This window comes from Felis catus, chromosome D2, assembly GCF_018350175.1.
Source record: "Felis catus isolate Fca126 chromosome D2, F.catus_Fca126_mat1.0, whole genome shotgun sequence".
In the NCBI taxonomy this organism is placed as follows: domain Eukaryota; kingdom Metazoa; phylum Chordata; class Mammalia; order Carnivora; family Felidae; genus Felis; species Felis catus.
This window is the reverse complement of record NC_058378.1, coordinates 39,104,101-39,129,543: the sequence shown is the minus strand read 5'-3', so window position 1 is coordinate 39,129,543 and position 25,443 is coordinate 39,104,101. Positions and strand designations below refer to the sequence as shown.

The window sequence follows — 25,443 nt, the reverse complement described above, 5'->3', positions numbered from 1 at the left end:
CCAGGTGTGTCCACGCACCTGTGCGGGCAGGTGCTGGGAACCCATCCCATTTTTACAGACAGGTAAATCAAGGCACAGAGAAACCGCACAAGGCCGCGGTGGACAGGTGGCAGAGCCAGGATTCGAACGCAGTCACTCTTGACTCCAGAGCCCAGAGATTCGTGCGCGCACCTCAGCGTGTTTGCGGGAGACAAGGAGGTGGCCAGACACACTGCCCATTTCAGCAAATAGGCCTTTCTGCTCACCCAGGCCTCTTCCTGCGTGGCCGCCATGTCGCTTGGCATACGGGGCCCACGCGTCCCGGGCTGAGTGGTACAGACACAGGTGCTGCGCCAAGGCTGGGGACCCCAAACCTGCCCCTCTCTCTGGGTTCTCTCCCCCAGCCCTTCCCCGGCAGGCACTCTGGACAAAGGCCAGGTCCCAGAGGCCTCTGGGGCCGACGAGGTCTAAGCAGGGGGCGGGGCAGCACCCAGTCCCGCCCACCAGGGCCGAGGCCCAATCAAAGGCTGGGTATGCCGGGGCTAACACCTAGTCGCTACTCAGGACGTGCCTGCCCCTTCTCCAAGCACCCGGGCCAAGCCTTCCCCACCAGCCGCACACCTACCTCAGTGACCCGCGAACCACCAGCGTCCCACGTCTGGTCAGCAGTGCTCAGCCCCCGCACCTCACTGCAGTTCCATCCTGCTGCAAGGGGAAGGGGTGGTCAGAGGGGCCCCTCGCGGCAGCCCTGGAACCGATCGGGCTGCCACTTCCCCCCCCCCCACCCCCCCCCCATCCCCACCTACTGGGCAAAACCAAGTCATCCCCATTTGACAGATGGAGACTCAGAGGGGCTGAGCGGAAGAGGGGCATAATCATGGAGTGCCCTGACACCAACAATCCCCTGACACCCCCATTTGCCCGTTACCAGCTATGTGGATATGCCCCTGGCCTCCCTGGGTTTTGGTTTCCTCACCTGTCAAATGGGATCACAAGCTCTCTCAGGCCTTCTAGGAGCATCTAAGGACATACGGGGACAGAAGCACTCAGTGTTGTCCATTCATTCGCTCAAGAAACACTGAACAAACATCCTGAGCTGTGAATGGGACGGGGGTTCCTGTCTCTGTGGGGGTTCCAACAGTTAAACGCTACATAATTCGAAGGGGCATCTGCCAGAAAGAATGAGTACAGGGGCTACGCAACATGGAGTCAAGGTTCAGGGGAGCCTCCCTGGGGAAGTAAAGTCAAAGGATGAGCCAGAAGAGAGGCAGGCCAAGATGCATGGAACAGCATTCCAGGCAGAGGGACCAGCATATGCGAAGACTCAAAGACAGGGAAGAAAGCCTGCTTCAGTGAAGGACTTGAGAGCGGGCGGGTGGTAGGTGTGATGAGGGAAGGAGAGGTGGGGTGAGTGGGGGTCAAGGGGCATGGCCAATCACTGAGAGCCACGGGAGGGTCTGAACAGCCGAGGGACATAACCCTAGTTCCAGTTTGAAAAGATTCCCATGGCTGCTGGGGGAGAAGGGCTTGGGAGGGACTCTGGGAGGCAGGGAGACCGGCATGTAGGCTGTTCTGGGGGTCCAGACCAGAGAGAGTGGTGCTCCTGGCAGAGGGAACAGCAGGCAGAGAGGCAGGGGTGCACTGGGTATGTGGAGATGTCAGAGGGAGGGAGAAGGCATGGACACTCTGGTCCCCTGCCCCCCACTGTTGATTATCCTCACAGTTGGCAGGGAGGTTCCGACCCGCCCACCTCCTCAGGGGCCACCCGTGCTTTTTACTCTGTTCCACCTCCCTACAGATCCTGGAGGACCAGACCCAAGGGCCTGGCAGGTGGACTTCTCTGGAGTCCCGGCCGCAGGGTGCCAGCCACAGAACCCCAAGTTTGGGTCCCAGCTTTGAAGGTGCCTCCCCGGGGGGCTCCAGGCAACTGCCACGCTCCGTAGGCCTGCACATCCTCCTCTAAGAAATGGGAAACCGGACTGCGGGCTGAATGCCTCTCGGGACGAGCCCCATGGCTAACAGAGGGAGAGGGAGTGTGCAGGCCACATTAGTTGTGGGCTCTCACACATGCCAGGGGGCCGCTGGAGGCCTCAGACCTGGCCCACCCCACTGGGCAGTGGGAGAGAAGTGGGTGCTGTGGCTGGTTCAAGTCTGTGTTTCGCCCTCTTACCAAGTGTGGGGCTTAGCGCAAATTTGTTAATTAAACCCTTCCGTGCCTCAGTTTTCTCATCTGTGGGATGGGAACATAGGGAGTAGCACACATGAGGGCCGGAGGGGCAGGTATGTCAGCTGAGACATTAATGACCTTGCAGGGGCTGGTGCTGGGCTCTATGGAGCATTAGGCCCCGAAGCCCCAAGGCCCCGAAGCCCCAAGCCCCCAAAGCCAGGGATGACATCCCCACCCCAGCAGGGAAAGACAACGTCTCTGCGTCCTGACCCTTTGGCTCTGGCAGCCCCCAAACTTCTTGCCGTGGGAACACAAACAGCACTTGTATTCACAGGCTCTGACTCTCCCATTTTTCAGAGAAGGAAACTGAGGCCTGAAGAGAGGCAGCGCCCACCCCCGTCCCAGGGACACGCAGCAAGTCAGTGGCTGGGGCAGAACCGGAATCAGCCTCCTGCCTCCCCACCACCCACAGCTCAGGCCTTTCCCAGAGGCGAGCTGGCCCGCAGACCCGCTGACAAAGAGAAAATAATTATTTTGGCAGCTGAGATAGAAGCCAGAGCCGGAAAGTCCTCGCTCACACAGTGAGCAACATCCAGGCCCCAAGGAACGACACCCGCCCATCCTGCCGCTTCGGGGTACTCCAGCTCACGGTGCCTCCGCGCGGGCCCCGTGGCCCTCAGCCACCCAGGCTCTTTGTTGGGCCCGTGCAGAGGGGCAAACAGACCAGAGAGGGGAAGAGATATATCCAAGGTCACACAGCGAGCGCACAGAGATAGGCTGGGGGCTATCAACTTCCTTGTGAGCCTCGGAGGGGCGGGGAGTGGGGAGACAGCCTCACTGCTCACTCTTCACTCCAGGGGCGGGCAGTGGGGAGACAGCCTGGCCAAGGCAGCCTCTTACTATGAAGGCCAGAAGGGCAGAAAGGGGCTTGCCGACTGCAGGTCAAACCACGCTTTCATTCTCATTGTGTGTCTGGAGCTCCCAGGGGCAGGGCAGGACAGGGCAGGGCGGGAGCCCATTTTGCAGAGCAGGAAACTGAGCTCTGAGGGAGGATAGCGTGGCCAGAGGTATCACAGCGGGAGAGTGGCAAGGCTGGGCCTGGGACACGGCAAAGGTCACTCTGGGGTGGGGAGTGTCCCAGGACCCAGATACCTTCTCCCACACACACCCACCTTCCCGACCTTTCTTCCTGCAGGGATGCCCTGGGAGGACCCGGGCCTGAGGGGAGGTACAGGACTAGCTGCTTGGGGCTGAGGCTGGCCCAGAGTAGACGCAGGGCCAATCCGGGATTGCTGGAGGACCAAGGTGCCTGTGCCACAGGGCATCCAGGATGTGGGGCACCCTGGAGACTCTGTGCCTGTGACTCCAGGCCTGTGGCTAAGTGACTGGTTGTTCTTTACAACTGCCGAAGGTTCGGAACCCACGTTCTGGGCTGGAGCCCTGGTCTTGTGCTCAGTGGTGAGGTCGAGAACAAGGGTGGGCAGAGCTGGATTGGAATCCCTGGTTTGCCCTTTAATGCTGGGTGACCTTGAGCAGGTCACTTGGCCTCTCTGAGCCCTCATCTCCTTTCTAAACAGAGACTGGTGACCCCTCTAGCTGTTCACCCATCAGCGAGGCTTCGAGCTGACCTTGTAGAGCCCGGTATCGGCCAGAGCATTCACTTACCCACAGGCCACTGGGGGAGGGGGTCAGACAGCCCAGTGTGGTCTGTAGGCAGGTGGCCGTACCGATGGCATCCCTGAGCCGGAGTTCAGGGTTCCGGTCACGTGCTGCTAATCACGTGAACACATGTGCTCCTTGGGCCCTGGTGGCTGTGACAGCTTAACGCGAAATGGGCGTGTCAATACAGGTGCCACGTAGGAAGAAACAGGTCAGGGGATGGTGGCTGTTAAAAGTTTGAAGGAGGGTGAAATTACTCAAGGTCATAAGTGGCCAAGTTGGGACCAAAACGTGGTCACATGGGACGCACCCAAACTGGGTCTAACCTCCTGCTCCACTGGCTGAACCGACCTAAACCGGCTCCCGTGGCACTGACCTTCCTCACCTGGGCTGTTTTTATCCCCATTTCACAGATGGGACAAACAGTTGCTGGTCCTGCGGGCCAGGGGCCCTGTCTTTGGCCCTGCGCAGGGCGGGTGGCCTCAGACCCAGTTCCCAGGCTCACTGGGGAGACACGGGTTCCCCCACCTCAGAGATCCACCCGGGAAAACATCCCCTTACATGACCCTGGGAACAGGCCCCTCGTCCTACCCTGGCGGCCGGTACCGGCTCTGGGAGCAAGGCAAATATTTACCGCGATGGTTATCCAAACCAGGCTGGCGCCCCACCTCCCACATTCCTGGAATACATGTTCCCTGACCTCATCACGCGGGGGGCGGGGGGGAGTGGGGCAGTTGGGGGAGAGGAATCCAGACCATGGGGGAGAGCCAGACGGAGAGGGTCCTGGGCCCAGGTAGAAGTTGAAGCCTGCTGGCCAGGAGGAAAGAAGGCAGCTTTGAATTGTGCTTCTGATTAAACATCCAGTAGGAGAGGCCCCAGGCTGATCTTGTAGGGCAGGGCACTGACCTACCCGCAGGCCCCTGGGGGAGGGGCTGGACTACCCCAGTAGGTGTGTGGGGGGGGCAGGGGGTTACATCCATGCGGCCTCTGAGATGCCTCACCCCTGCTGCCAATCACCACCCCCAAACACACGCGCGAGCACACACACACGCATGCCTGTTGTGCCTTTGGAGTGAGAAACTCAGCTTGCCATAAACACGCAGAAAATTCTTCCATCTTCCAGGGCTTCCTCAGCGGCCCCATAAGCCCTCACTGCCCCCATTCCATCTATCCTCAGTACAGTCCTGTCACCAGGGAGCCATAAAGCCCAAGAAGCGCCCAGCAGAGACCAGAGCGGCGGAAGAGGTACTGTCTCACCCCAGTCATACTTTCAACAGCTCTGCCCATCGAAACCCCTTCCTTCGGTGCCCAACGACCACCTCCACCGTGCTGCCCTCCCTGAGAGTCCCCCAAATGATCTTTCCCATTCCTGAACCTCCAGACGCCTTGATGCTGTTTCCTTCCTCCTCCTTGCCCAATTAAAACCGGGTGCCTGATCGTCTCTTTGGCTGTGAAACCCTTGTCCACTCACTCTAGGTACAGCAGGGTTGAGCCCAGAGGCTCAGGTGGCCCAGTGCCCAGGGTGGGACTGAAATGCTGAGTCTTTTCGCCAAAGAGAAGTAGCCGCAGCTGGCCTCAAGGAACAGATAAGAAAGCAGACCTAGTAAGTGGTTGTCTGGGGTGGGGGGTGGGGGGGAGGCGGGGGTGCAGAACTCCTGGGCTGGGCAGGGCTGTCCGAGAATCATGAACTAACCTTGGTTCAATAATCCTGTCTGTCTTCACTTCGTCTGAGAGTATTTGGAGCTGTTCTGACAACCTGCCCACACCCAGGCCCAGGGAAGCCCAGCCCATGCCCCTGGGCTTTACGCCTCCCTCTCTCCAGTGTGGAATCTTGGCAAGTGGGGGGGAGGGGGGGGTTGGTGGTGCAGACCAGTGTCATGGGCTGACCTCCGGGACTCAGCAATGAAGCGTAGGCCTGGCCAGTCTGCTGCGGGGCCCTGATGGATGTCTCCAGGTGGGGACAGCCCCGGTGACAGGAGATGCCCAGCGCAAAACCTGGGGCCGTGCCCTGGCACGGTGGGGGACCCAAAGAGTGGGAGTTGGAGAAGGGTAGGGGCTCCCAGAACTGCCCTCTCCACCCTCATAACATCTGAAATTGGTTTCCCCTTTGTGAAAATGGAGAAATGACTTCTGGGGGTTGTTCCTTCATTCCATTCATCCATCCATCCATTCATTCATTTCCTTCTTTCAACAACTACTGACAGAGGAGGAAGAGGAGGAGCAGGGTTGGAGTGGGGGGAGGGGAGCCAAGGTCAAAGGCCAACAAGTGCCAGCCTGTATGCTTTCCCAAGGGTGTCTGCACACTATCTAACACGAGGTGGGCCAAAACACCGGAAGTTGGATAATTCTAGGACAGAAGTGCTGGTAGGTGTGCCCACCTCGGCCTGGCAGCAAAACAGGGGGTCTGGGGCATCATCCTTTTGGGCAGAGTCTCTCAAGCAGGAGGGCAAAGGCCCAGGCAAAGCCAAAAGGCACAGGCCCCTCCTAAGGCTGACTCAGGAGCAGGGCCAGTGGGTCTGTTCCCCAGAGATGGGCTTCCCGAAGACCACCTACTCCCAGTCCCTTTCCATATAAATGGAAAAAGCATGCCAAAGCTGAGCACACTCCTGGGGTAAGCTCTGCACCTGATGGTCTTTCTATGCCCACGCTCTCATCAGCCCCTTGGGGGTGGGCATAGCCTCTCCCTTGCCAGGGGCTAGGGTCTCGCCCGGAGGAGCACCCACTTGGGCTTGGCCAAACCAGGGCCCTTGGCACCCACCCATCCCACTGCTGATGATCTAAATTGAATTTGCTGCCAACGGGCCCCTCTTAGGGACTCAGTGTCCTGCCTCTGCCACCTGGTCCTGCACTGTCCGTCTGAGGACACTGGATGGAGCTCTGGAGCGATACCCCTGCTCTCTACCCCCGGCACGTCCCCAATCCCGATTCCTCTGCAGCATTAACAGGGCCTGACGGAGGCTCTCACAAGAGTCCTTGGAAGTCCTCAGTTTAAGCTTGCCACCTTACCCAGGAGGGGACATAAGTCCAAAGAGGAACAGGGATGGGCCCAAGACCAAGACGAGAACCCAGGTCAGTTCTGGTGTTGAAGGTGGACCAGGAAGGTAAGGTCCACCTGTCCCCCAGGTCTCAGTCTCCTTATCTGGGCAAACACTTGCTGGAGGACTAACCGAGCTGACATTTCATCCGTGATCCATACAGGGCTGGGCAGCTCCACGGGCAGCCTGGACTCCAAGCCCTGTGCTCCCCCCATTGAGGAGGCAGGTGGAATGATCGAGAGGCTGAGGGGCACGGGGGCTTCCAGTGGCACAGGCACCCCGCCTAGCATGGAGTCTTCCCAGTGACCCCCCCTCCTGGGCCCAGGCTAGCCCCCAGCGGTCTCACTCCCCACACAGGCATCCCTCTGGGATTCTGGCCACACGGGGGCCAGGCCAGTTTGAGGAGGTGGCCGAGGCCCAGATTTACAAATGCCAGACAAAGGAAAGCACTGGTCTTGCGAGCAGGAGGTAGTGGGTCTGAGCTCGGGCACCAATGTCACCCAGGCCTAGATGAAATCCTGGTTTCGCTGTTTGCAGGCCACACGTCCTTAGCCAAGTCCCTGTACCTACCCCTGCCTCTGTTTACTCAATGTTGGGTGGGAGAAGGTTTAATTGGGGTGAATGGGTGGCTCACCTCCTTGGAGGAGCCAGGCCACAGGAGCTCTCGCTGTTTGTAGGAATGCCAGTCCCCCCCCGTCAAGGGCAGTCCAGCGGTGGGCTGCAGGGTTGCTGCCGGGAAGGCTGGGGAGGGAGGGGGTTGTAGGGGGCATTCATCATCATGCTGCACTCTGCGGCCTATCCCAAGATGCTCACCGATGCAGCTGCCTTGGAGAAGCCTGCCTGTCTCCACCCGGCCCTGCTTACAGGGAGGTGGGTTCCAGTCGGCCCTTTGCCTTTTTACCCTCCTTGACCTGGGCCAGTGCCTTCCCATCCCATGATGTCTCCATCTTCCATCTGTAAAGCGAGAGGAACAGCCCCAGAGCCTCTCCCTGTCACAGCACACCCAGAGCGTGTCCCAGGGTCCCCGCCAGGAGGCACGAGGTCCTCCGTAGCTGCTTCCCGGCGGAGGCGTCAGGATTAGCCTAGGATGACCTCCTTCGCCCTGGAGTCCGGGGTCTCCCTGCATTCCTTCAGAAAGAGGGGCTCCTTCGGCCCAGCAACTTCAAGGGATTTGGGGGGAGCCACCTCTCACGTGCCCATCAATCCCTGGGGCCGCCAGAACCTGACCTCTGGGACCGGACCCCTGAACAGACTAGAAAGAGAGGCTGAGGCCAGCCCCCTGACGGGTGTCTTCTTCCCGTGGCCCCCAGAAACTCTGGAATGTCTGCTGGACGAATGAATGAGCAGTGATGGGAGGCACCATGTGAAAACAACTTTAGGTCAGAGAACACGGTACCTGCCACGTCCGGACCAGGCCTGGCCCCAACGGATGCTGCGCGCTGGTTAGCCCGTTGGGTCTGAGAACCCCTGGCCAGCCGCCCCCCACCCTCCACCCTCATCCTTCAATCTGGGAAAGTGTGGCTCAGGGGAGGGGACGTGCTAAAGATCACCCCGAGTGTCGGGGGCGCCTGGGACCTGGAGTCCAGGTGGCCTGACTTGTCTGCCTTGGCTCTGGGCTCTTGGAAACAGAGCAAGGTCAGCCCCACAGAGCTGCCCACAGGCGCAGCTGTGACTGGGAGCGAGGAGGCAGACAGGCACAGGGAGGCCAGAACAGCACGCAGCCAGATGACACAGAGGCCCAACAATTCCTGACTCATGGCCACCCATCCCGTGACTCCACCCACCGCCAGTGTCCCCACCCTGGCTCACACCCCACGGCCCACTGCGGTCTTGAGTCCCCACCAGAAAGCCACAGAGGGAGGAAGGAGCAATGGGGCCCCACCCAGGCCTGGGTGGGAAGCCCAGACCAGTCCAAGGAGGGGGGACACGGATTGCGGGACACGCAGAGGAGGAGACATTAGCGCTGAGCCTTGCCCCTCCCTGCGGTGCCCTGCACACTTCCAGCCCGGGACGGTAGTGCCTTGTGGGCCACGGACCGCAGAGGAAAACTGGCCCTGCTGAGCCACCCACTTGGGCCAAGCGTCTTAGCCACATGACTCCTTTTGAACCAGAGCCCTACGCCTGGGTGAACACAGCAGGCTCCCCTGCTGCCAGTTCCTCTCCCCGACAATGCGCTTCGCCCCTGTCCAAGAGCCTCCCATGGCTCCCCACCGTCTACGAGGCTCAGTTCTAACTCTTCAGCTCTATGTTCAAGGCCGCAGCCTGACTCCGAGCTGTAACCTTTCCCTAAATATGTCTGGGTCTCCCACCTCTGCACCCTGCCCACGTCAACCCTACTGCCAGGCACGTCCGTCGTGCCAGTGGCCTGATGCACCGGGGAAGAGACGAACACCCACCGAGGGGCTGCAGAGGTCAGACACGGTGCTCGGACACTGCGCATTTGGCAGGTGGAGACGCTGAGGCTCAGAGAGGCAATGTGCCCAAGGCCACTGTCAGCACCCTGCAGGGAGGGGCTGGGCTGCGTGGACCTACAGTCCTCCTGGTTACTCACAGGTTCTCAGCCGGTCCACAAGCTCTGGGTGTGGCCCCGACTCTGTTAGCCCATCCGATGTGATGGCAACTCGGGTCTGCTCGCGTGGCATCCCGCCCCTCCCTTTACGCCCCTTTGGGAGCGGCTGTTACCCCAGGTTGTACCCCCTGCTGATACTGAGCTGGGAGTAGGCTGGGGGCGCCTGGCTCGGGGAAGGGGCCACGGGTCAGAGAAGCAGGGCGGCTCAGTGGCCGGGGACACAGACTCTGGGGCCAGCTGCCTGGTTCAAAGGCCAGCATAACCACCTCGGCAGGCTGATTCGCTTCTCTGTGCCTCAGTTTTCTCCCCTGGAAATGGGGATGAGAGGAGCCGTGTCTTCACAGAGAGGGTGAAATGCGTTCTCGTACACAGGGTATTCCCGCAGCACCTCCGCAGAAGACCGCGGAAGCATTCAGAGCTGGTGCTATCACGATCTCATTCCTCCTTGTGCCTTAGGCTCCACATCACAAGTGAAAGAGAACGGAAGGTCTCAGAGCACCTACCAGGAGGGAGGGGGAGGACAGGAGACTGGGCACCACCCCCTCCCCGGCTCCTGGCCCCTAGCCTGCTAACCAAACCAGGCCCGCCGGCCTGAGCACAGCAGAGTACTGCAGAGACCCCAGCATGCGCCCTCACGCGGCTCCTGGGAGGAGAGAGAAAGGCAGGTTCCTTCCGGGGTGCAGAGGCCCAGCCTTGCCCCTGTGTTGAGGTCCCAGACGTGGAACGACCCAGAGAGGGGCCACACCAGCATCATCACCCTCACCCACCGTGGGGACACCAGCTGCCGCCCATGTCTCTCTCCCTGCTTGGGGCTCATCATAGACAAAGTGCCCTGGCTGGACTGGAGACAGCTGTTTGGGATGCATGAAGGAGGCTCTGGGGCACGTGATTCCAAACCTGGCTGTCTTTATAGGGTAGAAATTCACCTGCCCCCAATTCCTTTAGCTCATGAGATGCTCTTAGCTGGGCAGAACTCCTTCCTCTCCCTTTTCTTTCCACGGACGAGGCCCGAGTGGTCAAGTGACTTGGCCAAGGGCACGGGCAAGCTGGTGGTGGATCCTAGACCCCAAACCCTGGTCTCTGGGCTCCCGGGCCTGGCCCTACTATGAGGTTTCTCTTCCCAGTCCCCTAAAGGTGACTGACTGTCTGGGAGAAGATAAGTCATCGGCATGTGTGGGGTGAGGCATGGGCGTGGGCCCAAAGCGTCCATCAGCGAGAGGCTCTAGGAGGGGGTCAGGGCAGGTCAGAGGCAGGACAGGCTGAGCGCCCGAAGTCCGGCTTCCTTTCTCAAGAGGGTATGATTCCTGGCGCGGCCCCCACGGGAAACAGTAGAAGCGCCACCCGAGGGAAACATGGGGTGGGACAAAAGGGGTGCCGGGCAGGGTTTCCTGTCGGGTGGGTGACCTGTGTGGCCGTGGCCCTGGGGCCAGGCCAGGGTTGGGCTCTGCTTCATCCCTGGCTCAGGCCCAGACCACCCTGAGTCCCATCCTCCAGGCCTTCCCTGGCTTCCTGTCCCACTGGCCCCACCCAGGCCCGGAGAGAGGCGAGGCCCTGTGGAGGCCTCCTCAGAAGGCTTGAGTTTTCTGGGGCGAGAATGGGCAGGCTGCCTGGCCTGTTTGGTGGCCTTTGGCCTCTGACCCCTAGACCTCTGGCTACTTGTTTCCTAGCAAAAGGACTTAACAAAAGGCAGAGGGTTTTCTTCCCAGCAGCTCACAGCTCCAGGCACAGCTGAGCGGGGGCTGTGGGGTTCAGCCCCACCCGGGGGACTGGAGTGACTATCTTCCCCCACTCTGGGCAGAGGGACAGTGTCACTTCTGAGGAGCCATGAGGAAGGGACGAGGACAAGGGAGAAAGCTGAAGAAGGGTGGATTTGAGGCCTCAAGGCAGAGCTTCCTAGAGGGCAAAGATGAGGGACAGGATAGCACCAGCTGCAGAAGGTGTGACCCCCTCGCTAGGCAGAGCAGCCCCCACATATGTGGGGGAACAGCATGTGGTCAAACCACAGCACAGCCCCCGGAGTAAGCCCCTTCACCCCACTCCCTACTCTGCACGCCTGAGTCCTTATAAGTGTCAGCAGTCTGGGTGGGATGGGAGCTTGGCCCAGGGGCTGTGGGGTCACCCATGGCCTCTGGGAGAACCCGACCCAGTCCCTGTGTCTCAGGAGCTGGAAACTCACCTGTCTACAGGTGGAGGTAGTGGTGGGAATATGCAGGCTGGTGGCCTGGCCCAGTGAGGGGGAAGAGGTTTGAACAAAGGCCTTCAGCCCCCAACCCTGCTCCTCCTGGGGTCCTAGGGCACAGGCTTTGGGAGCCCCAGCATCCCAGGTCTCTCTCGAGGCTGCTGGGCAAACAGGTGCCTCAGAAAGCAAACAGGCCAGAATGTCCAGAAAACTCTCTGGCCAGCCGCAGACCCACAGCCTCTCATGGCTCAGCATGGATGGGAGGTGGTCTGGGCCTGACTGGGGCTGGGTCTTGCCTGAGATCACCCCGGGGACAGGAGCAGAGCTGGGAGCCAGGTCTCTTGCGTGCACCACGGGCAGCCTAAGAACCTCCCTGGGGGCCATGCTGGGATGGGTCTGATCCCTGGGGCAGGGGCTAACTTTGGCCATGCCCTGGCTGCCCAGTGTAGCCACGTTCCAATCAAACAGACCCTGAGGGGGCCCAGCTCGATGTTCTGCCTGGTGGGAGTGAAGCTCAGAAAGTACTCTGTCAAGGACGCCGGAAGTCTAAGGCCCACGGGCCGAAGGTGAGCAGGGTAGAAGACAGAAGCCAGCCTCCAGCCTGGGGGTAGTAAGGCCACACGTTCCCAGGGAGAGTTACTAAGACAGCCATGGGCGATTTTAGGTTTCCTGACTTTGGAGGCGTGCAAGCTAAGGCCGGGGACACACAGCCCTAGGTGGCATTCTGGAATTCTTGCCCTAGTAACCTTATAGCCACCCTTGCCCAGGATCCACGTTCAGTTGTGGGTGGCAGGAGGGTTGGCCTGTGTCACCAGCTCAGCCACTGGCCACCCCACTTCTCTCCCTTTTTTGAATAGGAGTGCACCAGCTATAACAGAGGGGCCTGGAGCTCACGGGCCCGTGAGCCCCTTCTGGGTTGAACACCCCCAAATCCGATCACAACAGAAGCAAGGTCTGACAATGCTCTCTGTGCCCCTCATCCTGGGCACCTGGGGGGGGGCTCCGTCAGCCCATCTGGGGAAAGTTTGCCTAAGCTTGCCCAGAACCCAGGTAACCTGTGGGGTCAGCTGCACCCTGAGGGGGATCCAGTGGCTGCCTCTTTCCTGGTCATCGGCTTAGCCTGGACCCTTGGTCTGCCCTGGGCCGTTGCTTGATGCCTGCGCGGTAGTGACCATCCACGGGGCCAGGGATGCGTCTTTTACGGAACACAGGCCTGGCACAGACTTGGCCGCTAGGAAGTGTTTGTCAAAAGAAGGAGAACGAGAAGGAGCAGGGAGGAAGGAGGCAAACAGATACATGAACCCAGGTGGGCTCTCAGATGCATGGCTCCCACAGGCCACCACAGCCCCCCTCCTCCTCTAGGTCCCAGGGGACTGTGTCCTCTAAAGCTAAGGCATGCCGTGCTGGCTGGGCAAATCTGGAGGAAGGCCGAGGGAGGCCATGCTCAGGGGGATCCTGGGGCTGCCGTTTCTCCTGGGGCTCTCTGGCCAGGTGGCCTCCGAGAAGGCTGCAAGGTACCCGGGGTTCAGGGCCTCTGTACTCTGCCTACATCTGCTCTGGCTCCCCCTTCTCTGGAGGCAGGGGACTCTCACCCCAGCTGCTCAGTCTGTGAGGCCCTAGGTACTGTCTCTGAACCTTGCCTGCTGTGCCCTGCCTGGTGCTGGGGCCCCACCTTCTTGGAATGGCAGCGGCATGGGACACGGCTGCTTCGTGACAGGTACATCAGGTCTTTGCAATAAAAGGCGATCCTACCCATCCAACGGGAGGAAAATATCTCACAGGTGTGGGGGTTCCACAGAAGTTCCAGAAGATCTGTGTTCTGACAAGCTTACTCCTGGCCTGGCCCAGCTCAGGTCCTGGCACATAGTAGGTGCTTAATACCTGTCTGTTGAACTCATCGGTGGCCTGCTGGGTGCATGTGGGAAGGCCTGAGTCAGGCCTGCTGAGGGGCCAGCACTCAGCAACTCGCTCCAGGGGATATGACAGATGGTGGGTATATACGCACAAGCCCCTCTGCGTAGCCTGGGGCTCGGCCCTTTTGAGCTCTTTCTGGTCAGAGGATGTTTCAGGGCTGGGAGGGTTTCCTGTAGTCAGCAAGCCTAATGCTTTTTCTTGACAGATGGAGGTAGGAGAGGCCCAAGGAGGGCAGGAGATCAGAAGCAGGCCATTCCCCCCCACACCAAACCCAGAGGCTGCCCTCTGTCCCCGGTGATCCTTATGTCCACCAGCCACGCCAGTGTGGCCCCCTCCCCTGGCTCCGTATCTCAGCCCCCTGGCTAGAGCCAGCCTGAACTGCTTACTTAGACAAACAGGGGAAGCGGCCACGTGACTGGCTAAGGTTTCCTGAACCAGCGATGGACACACACACACACACACACACACACACAACCACTCGCAGTGGGTCAGGTGGTCATGTGGCCCAGCAGGGCAGGGACTAGGTCAGCTCAGGTTCCCATGTCTCTGAAGGACAAGTGACTGGGCCTGCCTTTCTTCACCCAGAAGAATGCCTTCTCCAAACACTTGCTTTCTGCTTCCTGGACACGCCAGGGACATGCTGGATGGGAAGACAGCGGAGTTGGGGGAGGAGGGGGAGGAGCCTGCGTCCAGCCTGCTGGCCTCCGTGTGGTGTTTTCCTTCCGCCCTCCCCACCCAGAGGGCAGCTGCCTGCTGGGAAACTGTGGCCACCCCGCCAGGGAGAATCCCAAAGCCCATTATTTGGATGTGGGGCAGGAGGGAGCTGAGGCTCAGGGAGGAGTCTCCCGGAGTCAGCGACAGACCTATCAAGGCCTTGTACTCTCCCATCAGGGGTTCTGAAGCAGGACCGCATGGCCCAGCCCTGGGGACATCCAGGGAAGAGAAAGGGTGCGAGAAGGGGGTGTCTACTCCAAGTTAGCGGGAACAGCTCTGCCTCTGGTCTGTTTGGGAAAAAGCCTGCAGGCCAGGGTCTTGAGGGCTCTTCTGGTTCCGGGGGTTCTGTGCCTCGGATGCTTCCCGGGAATGGCAGCCCTGTCCCGAGACTGGCCCACCCAGAGAGACAGCCCCGAGACTGGCCCACCCAGAGAGAAGGGGGTCACATCTCTTGACAGGCAGAGCTGAGACAGGCTCCAGGATGCCACCAGCCCCCGGCCCCGGCCTCAGACCTGACCCCCAGCACTCCATCCGCACAGAAACCCGCCACAGAGGCTACAAAGAGACAAGGGGTGTGGCTGGGAATTCTCAAATAGAAGCCACTTCTGGCCAGGCCACCTGGCTAAGTCCTGCCTTCCTTCTTCCTAAGTCCTCCACCGAATTCTCACAGTGACCCCACTAGATAGGTAATGCTGTCACCCCATGTGACAGATGAGGGCTCAGCAACCTGAAGGTCACATGGTTAGTAAGGTGTGGGCCCAGAGAGCCCGCCTGTAGCGTCTGTGTTCTTATCACAACCCAGGGTTCCCGGGGCCGGGCCCCCAGCGCTGGGCTGGCCCGTCCTCTACAAAGCCCTTGACAAGGTTTCTGAGGGCCAGGCCTGGGTTCCCCAGGGATGCACACCCAGCCAACCCTACCTGTCACCCCTGTCTGTCCCAGGCAGCTTCTGAGGGTGCAGGGACGAGCGTGGGCAAAAACGAGGCCAGAGGGAGCTGGCGGGGGTGGGGGAGGGTGGAGAGAGGCAGGAGAGACACAGAAATAGAGGAAGAGCAAAAGAGGAATGGTTGGAGAAACAGGGTCGGGGGCCAGGAGAACCGACAGTGGGAAAGGGGGCAGGCAGGGGGGAGGCAGAGAGGAGGAGGGGAGAGGGAAGACACAGCCAGAAAGAGCGAGGGGTAGAAGGGAAGGGAGGAGGGAGGGGAAGGAGAGGATGGGGGGTAACAGCCCAGGTGCCAGGGGCAGGGAGGAGAAACAGAAAGCCAGAAAGGGAGCCCGGGGTCAGGGAGGGAGAGGGCCCTGGAAAACGGAGAGACAGAGAAAGCGCCCCCGCCCACCGAACATTAAATACCTAACAGGAGATGACAAATCAAATGGGAATTACTGCGGTAAAAACATAATTAGAAACTTGATTGAAGTTAAACAGAATTTACATAACACTGCAAATTAACTTTACACGGAAACTATTCACTGGGAAGGCAATGAAAAGGCATTTCATTAGTAATCTATATTTAAACAATAGGCACAATAGAGCCTTCTGATGAGGAACTTGGTGCCTTCAACTAGAGAGAGTGCCAGAGGCTGCGGGAGGACAGAAGGCTGTGGGCGCTCCAAGGGGAAGTGGGCCCCGTCCAGGGCCGCATCCCTACACCTGCTAGTGGGGGCCGGGGCTGAGTGGACGCGGGGGGTCAGAGAAGATTCTGCTATGGGTTCTGCCCTTGGCTTGCTGTGTGGTCTCGGACAAGTAACTTACCTTCTCTGGGCTTCCGTTTCCTCATCTGAAAAAAAATGAGGACTTTGGAGAGGAGGCTTACGGGAAGGTGCCTTGCAAGTCTGGGCATTCTAGGAGAGCCCGAGGGGATGATGGAGGGCAGAGGTTAAGAGTCTGGGCTTGGGATTCAGATGGACTCGGTTCAGAGCTCTGCCCTGCAACTTATTAGCCGTGGCATCACGAAAGCATCTTCCTCTCTGGTCCTGGTTTACCCATCTGTTCAATGGAGATAAGTCCACTCCCACCCGGACATCACCCAGGCAGTGGAAGGATTTAGGGAGAGACTGGGTGGGGACAGGCTTAAAGAAAAATGAGTCTAAAGGCGCAGGATTACTCGTCCCATCCGCCCAGCACACTAATTCGATTACCTCTGTGGCCTCCTGCCACAGAGCCGTGTATCATCAGAGCGGCTTCCCATAGGTCCCCCTGTCCCCGGTGCAGAGTCAGAGGGGCATCTCCCCAAGGAACTCGGGAGGGGGCCCCCGAGTCCCTGCCTGGTCTCATCCTATTCTGAGCAGGGAGAAGTCTCCTGGGCCTCGGCCACCTCCCAGTCATTCGAGGCCGTATGCCCAGGCAGGTGGGCTGGACCGTGCCCCTGGAACCACCCCCGGCCCCTGGCTGGCCACATGCTCACTCTCCCTCCCATCACACTTCTAGGGCCCCACTGAGCAACTGTCCTGCCTCCAGGCAGCGGCTCCTCTCTGCAGCCTTCCCTGACAGCACGTGGGCATTCCCTCCGCTGTGAGCTGAGAGCTGGGCATAAGGTGCCACAGACTCACAAAGGTGGATGCCTCCCCCCCCGCCACCCAAACTCACGCACAATCGCCCACCAAAGGCAGAGAGCTCCTCTGCCCTAACTGGTGAGCGTGAGCCAGCAGCTCTGACACACACACTCGTAGTCCAGGAAGTTTCTACGGTTTCTTTTAAGATAAAGGATCCAGCAGTGCTTAGAGATTCAATAGGAAGCTGCTGGGTGCCCTTCCCCTGCAGGCAGCTCAGAGCAGCCGCCTTGAGCCCTGTGTTTTCAGACAAGTGCTCCAGGCAAGGGGGAGGTCTCCTGAGCCCAAGAGCCTCACAGAGGAGGTGGGAGGTCAGGACAGGTAGAAGCTTCTTAAAAGAAAAGTGCAGAGTGTGCAGACATCAGGGCAAGGGACTCAGCTGAGACCAGAGAGTGCCGGCCCAGGTGACAGGGAGGATCCCCGGAGGGACGTGGGCTCACCCTCAGCCTGGGCGCTCACGGCCCCCTGGTTTCTCCTCCCTCCCTTCCACCCCTCTCCAAATAGGGCTCATTGAGTGAGGCATCTGAGCTGTTCCCTGGGCCTGGGGTGTCCTTCCCCTGCGTTGCCAGCAAAATTCCCCTCTTCCATCAAGAGCCTGCTCTCTCGGTTCTCCCACATACCTGGCTGCACCTTCTCTGCCTCCCTTACTGCCTCCATCGTCTCTTCCCTCCCTCCAAGGGCTGGACGCCCATGACTCAGACTCAGGCCTCCGATCTGCTCTCTTGCCACTCAGTCCCGAGGTGACCTCATCAGCCTCATGGCTCGCAACCTCTTTTGTGCACATCGGCTCCCACATTTCTAGCTCCAGTCAGGACCTCTCTGCCTCCCAGACTCATATATCCAACTGCCTACTCAAACATTCCACTTGGGTGTTTCAGAGGCATCTCCAAGTTCACTCCTCGGCTTCCCTGTCTTCTCTCATCCAGCACCTCTGGTCCACAGGCAAGCCTGTCTGCAAGGTCTCTGGAGTACATTCGGACTCCCATGGCCCCCCATCCCTTCCCCTGCTACCCCTAGACCAAGCTGTCACCCTCTCTATGTGGGTCCCAGCCACGTCCCTGCTCCACTCTCGTCTGCCTGCGTGAGTGGGTCCCCCAGGCTCTCTCTGATTTCCCAGCCCCTCATTCACTGCAGCCACATGGCTTCCCTCCTAGTGCCTTGAACATGCCAAGCACCCGTTTCCCTCCCTCCTTCCATTTATGTCTCTGTCCATGACCATCCTTTGTCCAAAGGTGTCCACTTTACCCCACCCGGCAGACTGTTCCTCTACTCTGCTAACTTTCCTTCTTAGAACTCAGCATCACCGGACGTATCATAAATCACGTTTTAGGTATTTACTGTCCCTGCCTCTTCATGAGAATGTAAGCATCATGAGGAAAGGAAGTTTTGTTCATTTTATTCCCTGCTGTGTCTCCAGAACCTCAAGCAGTTCCCTGCACGGAGACTTTCTCAAGGAACATTTGGGGCGTGAATCAATGAGCAATGTCACTTCCTCCAGGAAGCCTTCCCTGAATGCCTGCCTGCAGAACCAGCCCATGGCCTCTCCTCTTCCCTTCCCCATGCAATCAAGGATACTACACAAGCCCTGAGCGCTGAACTTGTGGAACTGGGCCCGGCTCTGGGATCACGTGTCTGCTCCCACTGCCGACTGCACCGTCTCAGGGCAGGGCTGGAGCGGATACACCTTCAAAACCCAGCCCTTAGTTCAGGCCTGGCTTGGTATAAGAGTCAGTGAGTGTTTGATGTGCGAGCTAATGACTAAATGGCTGGCCGGAAGGATAGGTGGACGAGCTGAGGAGTAGACGGACGGATGGATGAGTGAATGGTAAGGATGGGTGGTGAGAGCATGGACGGATGGAGGGGTGGGTCCCACCAGGTCACACAATAGAACTGCTGGTTGCTTGGGCTCAACAGCCAGACTTCTACAGGGTGAACGGACCAGGCCAGAGCAGGGTAGCAGAAGTCAAAGTGCAGAAACTGATCATGGCAGACAGGGTAAAGCTGAGCCACTTTGCTGGTGACCAGACCTTGCTGTGTGACCCCCGGAAGGACCATTCTCTTCCCTGTGCCTTGGTCTTTGCAGTCTAAAAATACCGATAACCATTCCTGCCCAGAGCTGCCAGGGAAATCACTCCGAAGTTAGCCACATTTCCAATGACTCACATGTCTGGCTGGTTCTGCCTTAGAAAACCCTCTCCTCTCGAGCCCCGTCTGGCCCTGCTGACCTGTGGCCTTACTGCTCAATCCACCAGGCCTAGGACTCCTGGCCATGCCCATGGAGTTCAAAGTGAACCAGGTTGCTAAGACAGATTAAGCCCAAATAACCATCCGGACCAACGGATTCATTCACAGAGTCCTCAAGAATTGGGATAAATGGTGACCCAGTTCAGAGATGGACACACTGAAGCCCGGAAGCATTTTGTGCCGGACACACACAAGGAGTTACAGGGAAGCCCGGGTCAGGGGCTGGGAGGAAAGGCTGACAACCCTCAGCTCGGGGACCACCCCCCACCCCAACATCGCTACCACGCCCCTGGCCAGGTTTCAGGGGAAGGCGGCAGGGGTCTGTCGTTACCTTTCTGGGTCTGGCAGCTAAGTGAAGGACAGCGGTTCTCTTCCCCACACCCCTCACAGCATTGGTCTGACACCCTCAGGCTCTTGCTACTTGTCCTGGGTACAGAGAGACGGGGCACGTGTCAATAGCCAGGGACGCGGACAGTAGTCCACTCCCTCCCACCCCGGTCCCCCACAACCAGGCTAATCTCAGTGGCCTCTCAGGCCACTTAGGCACATCCCGGGATGCCTGATTGATCGGGGGCCCTGTCTCCCCCACCCTGCGGTGCTCGGGCGAGCCGGCCAACTCCACCTAGCGGGAGCCTTTAAAACTAAAAAACCTATCTAGGTTTTGTTTCTTACTGGGGCTTGGCGGCTTTCGTGTTGTTGTCTTTTTCTTCCTGGTGAGAAAAGCAGAAAGCCATGGCCTTCCTGTGCGGCCCCCAGGCAGGGTGACAGGGAGAAGCTGTTGGGGTATTTTTAGCCAGCCACAGGCCCCCACAGTGTCTCCTCTCTGCTGTGCCTGGCTCCGGGGAATTATCTCACACGGCCGGCCGGCAGCCACTTCTAAAGCCACTCTCTGACCCCTGCCTGAATTCCTTCCTCATTATGAACTGCTCACCAGATCTGTGACCGGCACTTGGAGCCATTTTCTGTGCACGTACCTCTTCAGAAAACCAGCCCAGTCCCTGACCTTCGTGATTCTTGGTCCCAGCTGAGTCCTAGCTGTACAATGATTTAATTAGTATATATATATTTTTTGACTTAGTATTTACCTTTACTTCAAGTCACTTTTTTTTTTTAGCTTCAATAAATCTGGCCTTCAATAAATCTTACCTTTACTTCAAGTCACTTTTTTTTTTTAGCTTCAATAAATCTGGCCTTGTCCACGAAATAAGTGGTTTGATATGCTAGTCCTATATTGCCAATACACCTTAATGAATATAAAGCCAATGAAAGAAAAACGGAGGTCTTTCGGGGACTCTCTCATTCCAGGATCTTGTCACAGGTTACCAGAGTTCTATGGGCCAAGCTTTGGCAAACTCACTGTTGTTTATCAACCCTCTCTTTGTACAGAAGGAGGAAGAGTCATGGGGAGGGATGGTTGGCTAACAGGGCCCCGGAATCTGCTAGCGTATAATGCCAAGGGAGGTACAAGGGGGTCAAAGTCATGATGGGCTAGGAACTTAATACTGTCCTTTCTTCCCAGCGCTGGGCAAGACCATTTCTTTCGCCACACATGAACTCTGCTGTGAGAATCTAGCCAGGTGAGCACTAAGGTCTTGTGAAGAATTTGGTCCCGGGATGGGGTGTCCCCATGGAGGGCTGCAGGCCACGCCGAGGACCAGGGTCCAAGATGTCTTCTCCCAACATTCTCTGAGGCCTCTGGTTCACATCTGCCCCTTCCATCAGGCTCCCTCAGGCCAGAGTGGGTCAGCAGGGGCTAGAGGCATAACCGCCTCTCCAGTTAGATTTGAAAGCACAGAATGTCCCCCTGAGCTCCTGTGGCTCCAGGGTGGCCTTTCTGGGCCTGAATGTCCCCAGGTGTGCCTCGAGGGGTAGAGCCGGGTGACCCCAGAGGCCCTGGCTTCTAGTTCTTGGACCTCACTGAGCCCCCCGCGGTCCTTTCCCACTCTGCCCGAAGGTTGGAGACCCTGACTGGGCCCCCAGCCCTGTGCCCCGGTGCCTGCCCCTCCCGCTGAGAACAGGATGTGGGTGTCAGGAGGTGAAGGAGAGTGTGGGGTCGGGGTGGGGAGTGGCCTCGGGACTGACTTCCTGAAGCCTGATCGGTTTACCACAGTCAGTTGGGCCCAGGACCGCACAGCTGTGAGTTATAAATGTCCCTGTCAGAGCCCAGGCCGAGAGGCCCTGCTGCTGGTGGAGGGGCCAGGGTCCACAGGACCCACGTCTCCAGGGGCCTCCCCAAGTGAGGGCCCGTCCTCCAGGAGGCCCTCCATAAGTGTCCAGCCTTCACGATCCCTGGGCTCTCTCTACGGTTCTTGATGTGACAGGGTCTCATACCACCTCCCCCTGCCCACTCTTTGCCCTTCCAGGTGTGAATCTTGTGGTTCCAGCTACCTCGAGAGCTCTCAGGGGGCAGGGACCAGGCTGGGCCCCCACCTGGCACTGAACCTGGGACTTGGCATACAGCCAGCCACCCTGGTGACAGCCTCAGGGGCAACTGTTCCAACTCAGCAACCTGCTTCCCACGACCCCAACCGCCCCTTGTGCCTGCCCCCTGGGGCCCACATGGGGCAGAAGAGGGAAGAGGGGGGAGGAGAGAGGACAGGGCTCCAGCCTGCAGCACAGGGGCACTCAGGCACAGGGCTCTGTGCCCTGCACATCCGGGGTCTCCTGCAGGAGACCTTCGTCGAGGGTCGCATTCTCCCTGCTTGCTCTCCTTAGGGCTCCCTCAAGCCCTGCGTGTGGGGTGTGGGGTGTGGATCACAGTCTGGGGTACTCAGGGGAGAGCCTACAGGCTGAGAAGTTAGCCCCCTTCAGCCCAGAGGCCTGGGCCATCTTCCTGCTGGGGTCACAAGGTGAGCAGCACAGGGCTGGGCCTCAGAAATACAATGAAGGAAATGGGAATAAACAGCAGTGGGGGAGGGCATCCAGGCTTGCAGGGCCCGGAGCTTATACTATTTTAGGGTTCTCTTCGGAAATGTATATAGAATTACAAATACATATTTATTTATTAAAAAAAATTAACATTTATTTACCGTTGAGAGACAGAGCACAAGCAGGGGAGGGGCAGAGAGAGAGAGAGAGACAGAATCCGAAGCAGGTCCCAGGCTCCGAACTGTTTGTCAGCACAGAGCCCCATGCGGGGCTCGAACCCACGAACCTCGAGATCATGACCTGAACCGAAGTCAGACACTTAACGGACTGAGCCACCCAGGCGCCCCTACAAATACATATTGAAAACGAGAAAAGAAACAACAACAAATTCCTAGAACCTAAGGAGTCCAGGCCCCTCTAAACCATTTACGGGAGATGCTCACACAGACATGTTCCTGACAGCAAATTCCCCGCCCTGCCCCACCTGGAACACTCCAGAGCTGCCTGCAAACCCCCCACCGTCCCCAGGGCGGTGCTGGGTGGGGCCTGGAGACTAGAGCTTGACGACTTCCCCCTGTGAGTCTGCCTCTGATCAATAACAGTGACGCAACTGACAATGATAACGATACCTAACATTAACGGACCTTTATCGGGTACCATTCTAAGTACTTCATGTGAATTAACCCATTTAATCTCCCCACAACCTGCCAAGTTCATACTATACCTATTTTCACACATGGGGACACAGCCACAGCAAGGTTAAGAGACCAGCCCAGGGTCACACAGATAGGATGTGAACCCAGATAGCCAGTTACCAGCCCTCAACCGCTGCTCACTGGTACTGCTCTGGAGGGCCCGGGAGAGTTTTCTCTGACTCAGAGCCTCCGACAGCAGCGGCGGCCAAGGGAAGACGTTTGAGTTAAGCCCCCTCCGATTAAACCATTTCATTCATGATCTCAGGGGGAAAGCTCTCAGTTTTTCCCCATTGAGGATGATACACACCAGCACCAAGAGCTTGGCGGTAAACAGGGCCCCCCCCCTACTTCCTTACTCTGCTGCCGTCCTCTCTATGGGCAAAAGTGGGCACCCCATTTGACTTCGAGGGGCTAGGGAGGTGTCCTAGAGATGGGCTGGGCCCGCCCAAAGAGACCCTCAGCCGGGGGGTGAGGAGTGGGGTTCGCTGAAGGTCACACAGCATGCTATCCAACTCTCTCATTTTACAGACTTGGTGAGAACTGTGGCTTCCCCAGGGTCACGCAGTGAGTGGTGACCCCATGTGAGGTCCAAGGCTGGTTTCTGTAGGGGTGGGGCAGGTCGCCAGCCGCCTGGGGAACCGTCAAGGCCTGGCGCTGGTGGGCCAGGCTGAGAGGGAGGACGCACCCTGCCTTTTAGCCTCCTCGGAACAGTGCCTTTGTTTTCTCTCTTTGTTTTCCATCTGCCCGCACCCCCTAGCCTTCCAGGCTTCCCCCGATTGTGTGCCGGGCGATAAAAGGGCAGATGAGCTGGAGATCTCTGGCGGCAGTCACCTCACATAGACACCGTGGCGACGGCGGGTGGCCAAGGGAGGCCCTGGGCGGGTAACCGGGCTCACCACCAGCTGCGCGGAGTGATTTTCCGAGGGGCGCTTTGCACATGGCCCTCAGAGTCCTTTCAGCAGCCCTAGGAGGAAAAGACAACCGTCTCCCATTGTACAGAGGGACCCAGGACTGGGTCCCTGGCCTCCGAGATTTCCAGTGGGCCATGCTGACCTTGGTCCTGACCTCTCCGGCCACCGTTAGACTGCTTCTGAGGACAAATGATTCCTTTGAGGTGGGCTGATTCCTACAGACTGCAGGTCTAGGAGAGAAGGGCATGATCCAGGGACACTGCTGGCCTGGGCGTGAGACGGGGCAGTGGGGGCCCACAGGCCAGGGACTGGCCAACCCTGACCTCAGGTCCCTGCTGCTGACCCCGGCCTCGCCCGCCTGGCCTCTGGATCTGGTGTTCTCACACCCTCCCCGAGCATGTCCCCAGCTTCAGTTACTAGATACTTCAAGCCACATCTGTGTTCCCTCTAAATTATTTACGTTTTGTTATTTAAATCACTTTCTTTTTACTTACTCTCATTCAAAGCAATACAGTCTGTGAAATCACGGGTTTGCTATATTAATTCTATATTTTTTCTAATTCCCGTGAAAATAAACACATAATCTTAAGATCTGAAATTCAGACACTCGCAGAGGTCCTGGTAGCCCACAAAGCTCAAGGCCCGATACTATGAGCGGAGGCAGGTCCCGGGGAAGCTGGCCTGGACTTGGGGGGCAAGCCTCTGTAGGTGTGCTCAGGGGCCTGTGGGAGCAGAGCCCAGAGCCGGGTGGGGAAGTGGGAGAAGGTGTATGTTTCCAGAAGGGTACACAGAAGGTCTGGTTTGGTCATCAGCTCAGACCAGACGACATCTTTCCTCTACTGGGGCTGGAGTTAGGTGCAGATAGTTCTGGGCTGCAGACAAAGCCATCTCCCTGCACATTCCTCCCGACATTAACACGATACAGCGGGATGAGCGCTGGAAGGGGAGCCTAAACACCTGTGTCAGGAGTCTGTCTCTGCTACTGTTTTTCTGCGGGATGCTAGACCTCTCTGGGCCTCAGTTTCTTCATCTGCACAGAAACAGTGAATGAGCCAAAGGTTCCTCTCAGCCTCTCTGAACCCTGGTGACGTGTGATGCTCCTGGTGGCCTCTGGGCCTCAGCCAGACCTTCTAACCACCTACGGAGACCTCCCTGGACCTATCCGTCCCATCCCTGACCAGGGGCTTCAAGTGGCTTCTGGGGTGCCAAGGGGGGGGACAGGACCATCCTGTGTGACAGCTACAAAATTAGATAATCAGCTAATCACCAGCAAATTAGCATCCCATCTTTACATAGAACAAATATAGTATTTACGTAAAAGTTGTTAGGAGTTTCTCTCTTTTTAATTAGCAGAAATAAATGCAAAATAAATGGTAATTAGGCAGCTGATGGATTTGGTAGTACAATTATGCCTGCAGCCGTGCCCCCGTCCTTAAACGTTGCGCACTCCGAGGAATCAGAGGGGCCTATTTATATCGTTTATTTATAAAACAAAGTTAGCAGGAACGGAGGGAAAAGGCCTGGGCATGGCTGGGGAAGGGGGTCTTGGCTGCAAGGGCAGGGTCCTGGGAGGAGAGGAGTTTCAACACCTAAGGAGTGGAGGGGTGCTTGGCGCTCAGTGTTGGGCTGTGGAAGTGTACCACCAAGGCCCCCACGTGTCTATTTCAGGCCCTGCATGTGTCCCTGGGAATGGCCTCCCCGACAGGAAGTAGGTTGGAGCTGTGTGGACGGGCTGGGAACAGCTGTTCTGTGCACTCCTGTCTCTTTTCCAACCCTGGTCCCTACTTCTTTCTTCTCTTCTGGCCCTAGTCCTTCACTGAACATTCTCCATACTGCATCCGGAGGCATATTCTTCTAAAATATTCTCCTTTTCCTCCAGGAACTCAGCAGCACCAGGTGCAGAATAAAGTACCCAAACACGGGGATTACATTCCAGACCAGGGGAGTCTCCAGTGGGAGTAC

At 58.2% G+C, this 25,443-nt stretch overlaps 1 protein-coding gene across 5 annotated transcripts in view; it reads right to left on the bottom strand.

Annotated features, from left to right (window-relative positions):
• ZMIZ1 (zinc finger MIZ-type containing 1) overlaps nucleotides 1-25,443 on the bottom strand; it is a 233,259-nt gene that overhangs the window by 146,638 nt on the left and 61,178 nt on the right. For 3 of the 5 annotated variants that reach the window (XM_045040201.1, XM_045040204.1, XM_011287295.4), the window contains exon 3: nucleotides 605-684. The exons of 1 other annotated variant lie outside the window; for it this stretch is intronic. The gene's annotated coding sequence lies outside the window, so the exon portion shown is untranslated. The remainder of the gene's footprint in view (nucleotides 1-604; nucleotides 685-25,443) is intronic. One more of the 5 variants, XM_045040202.1, reaches the window with a different exon arrangement.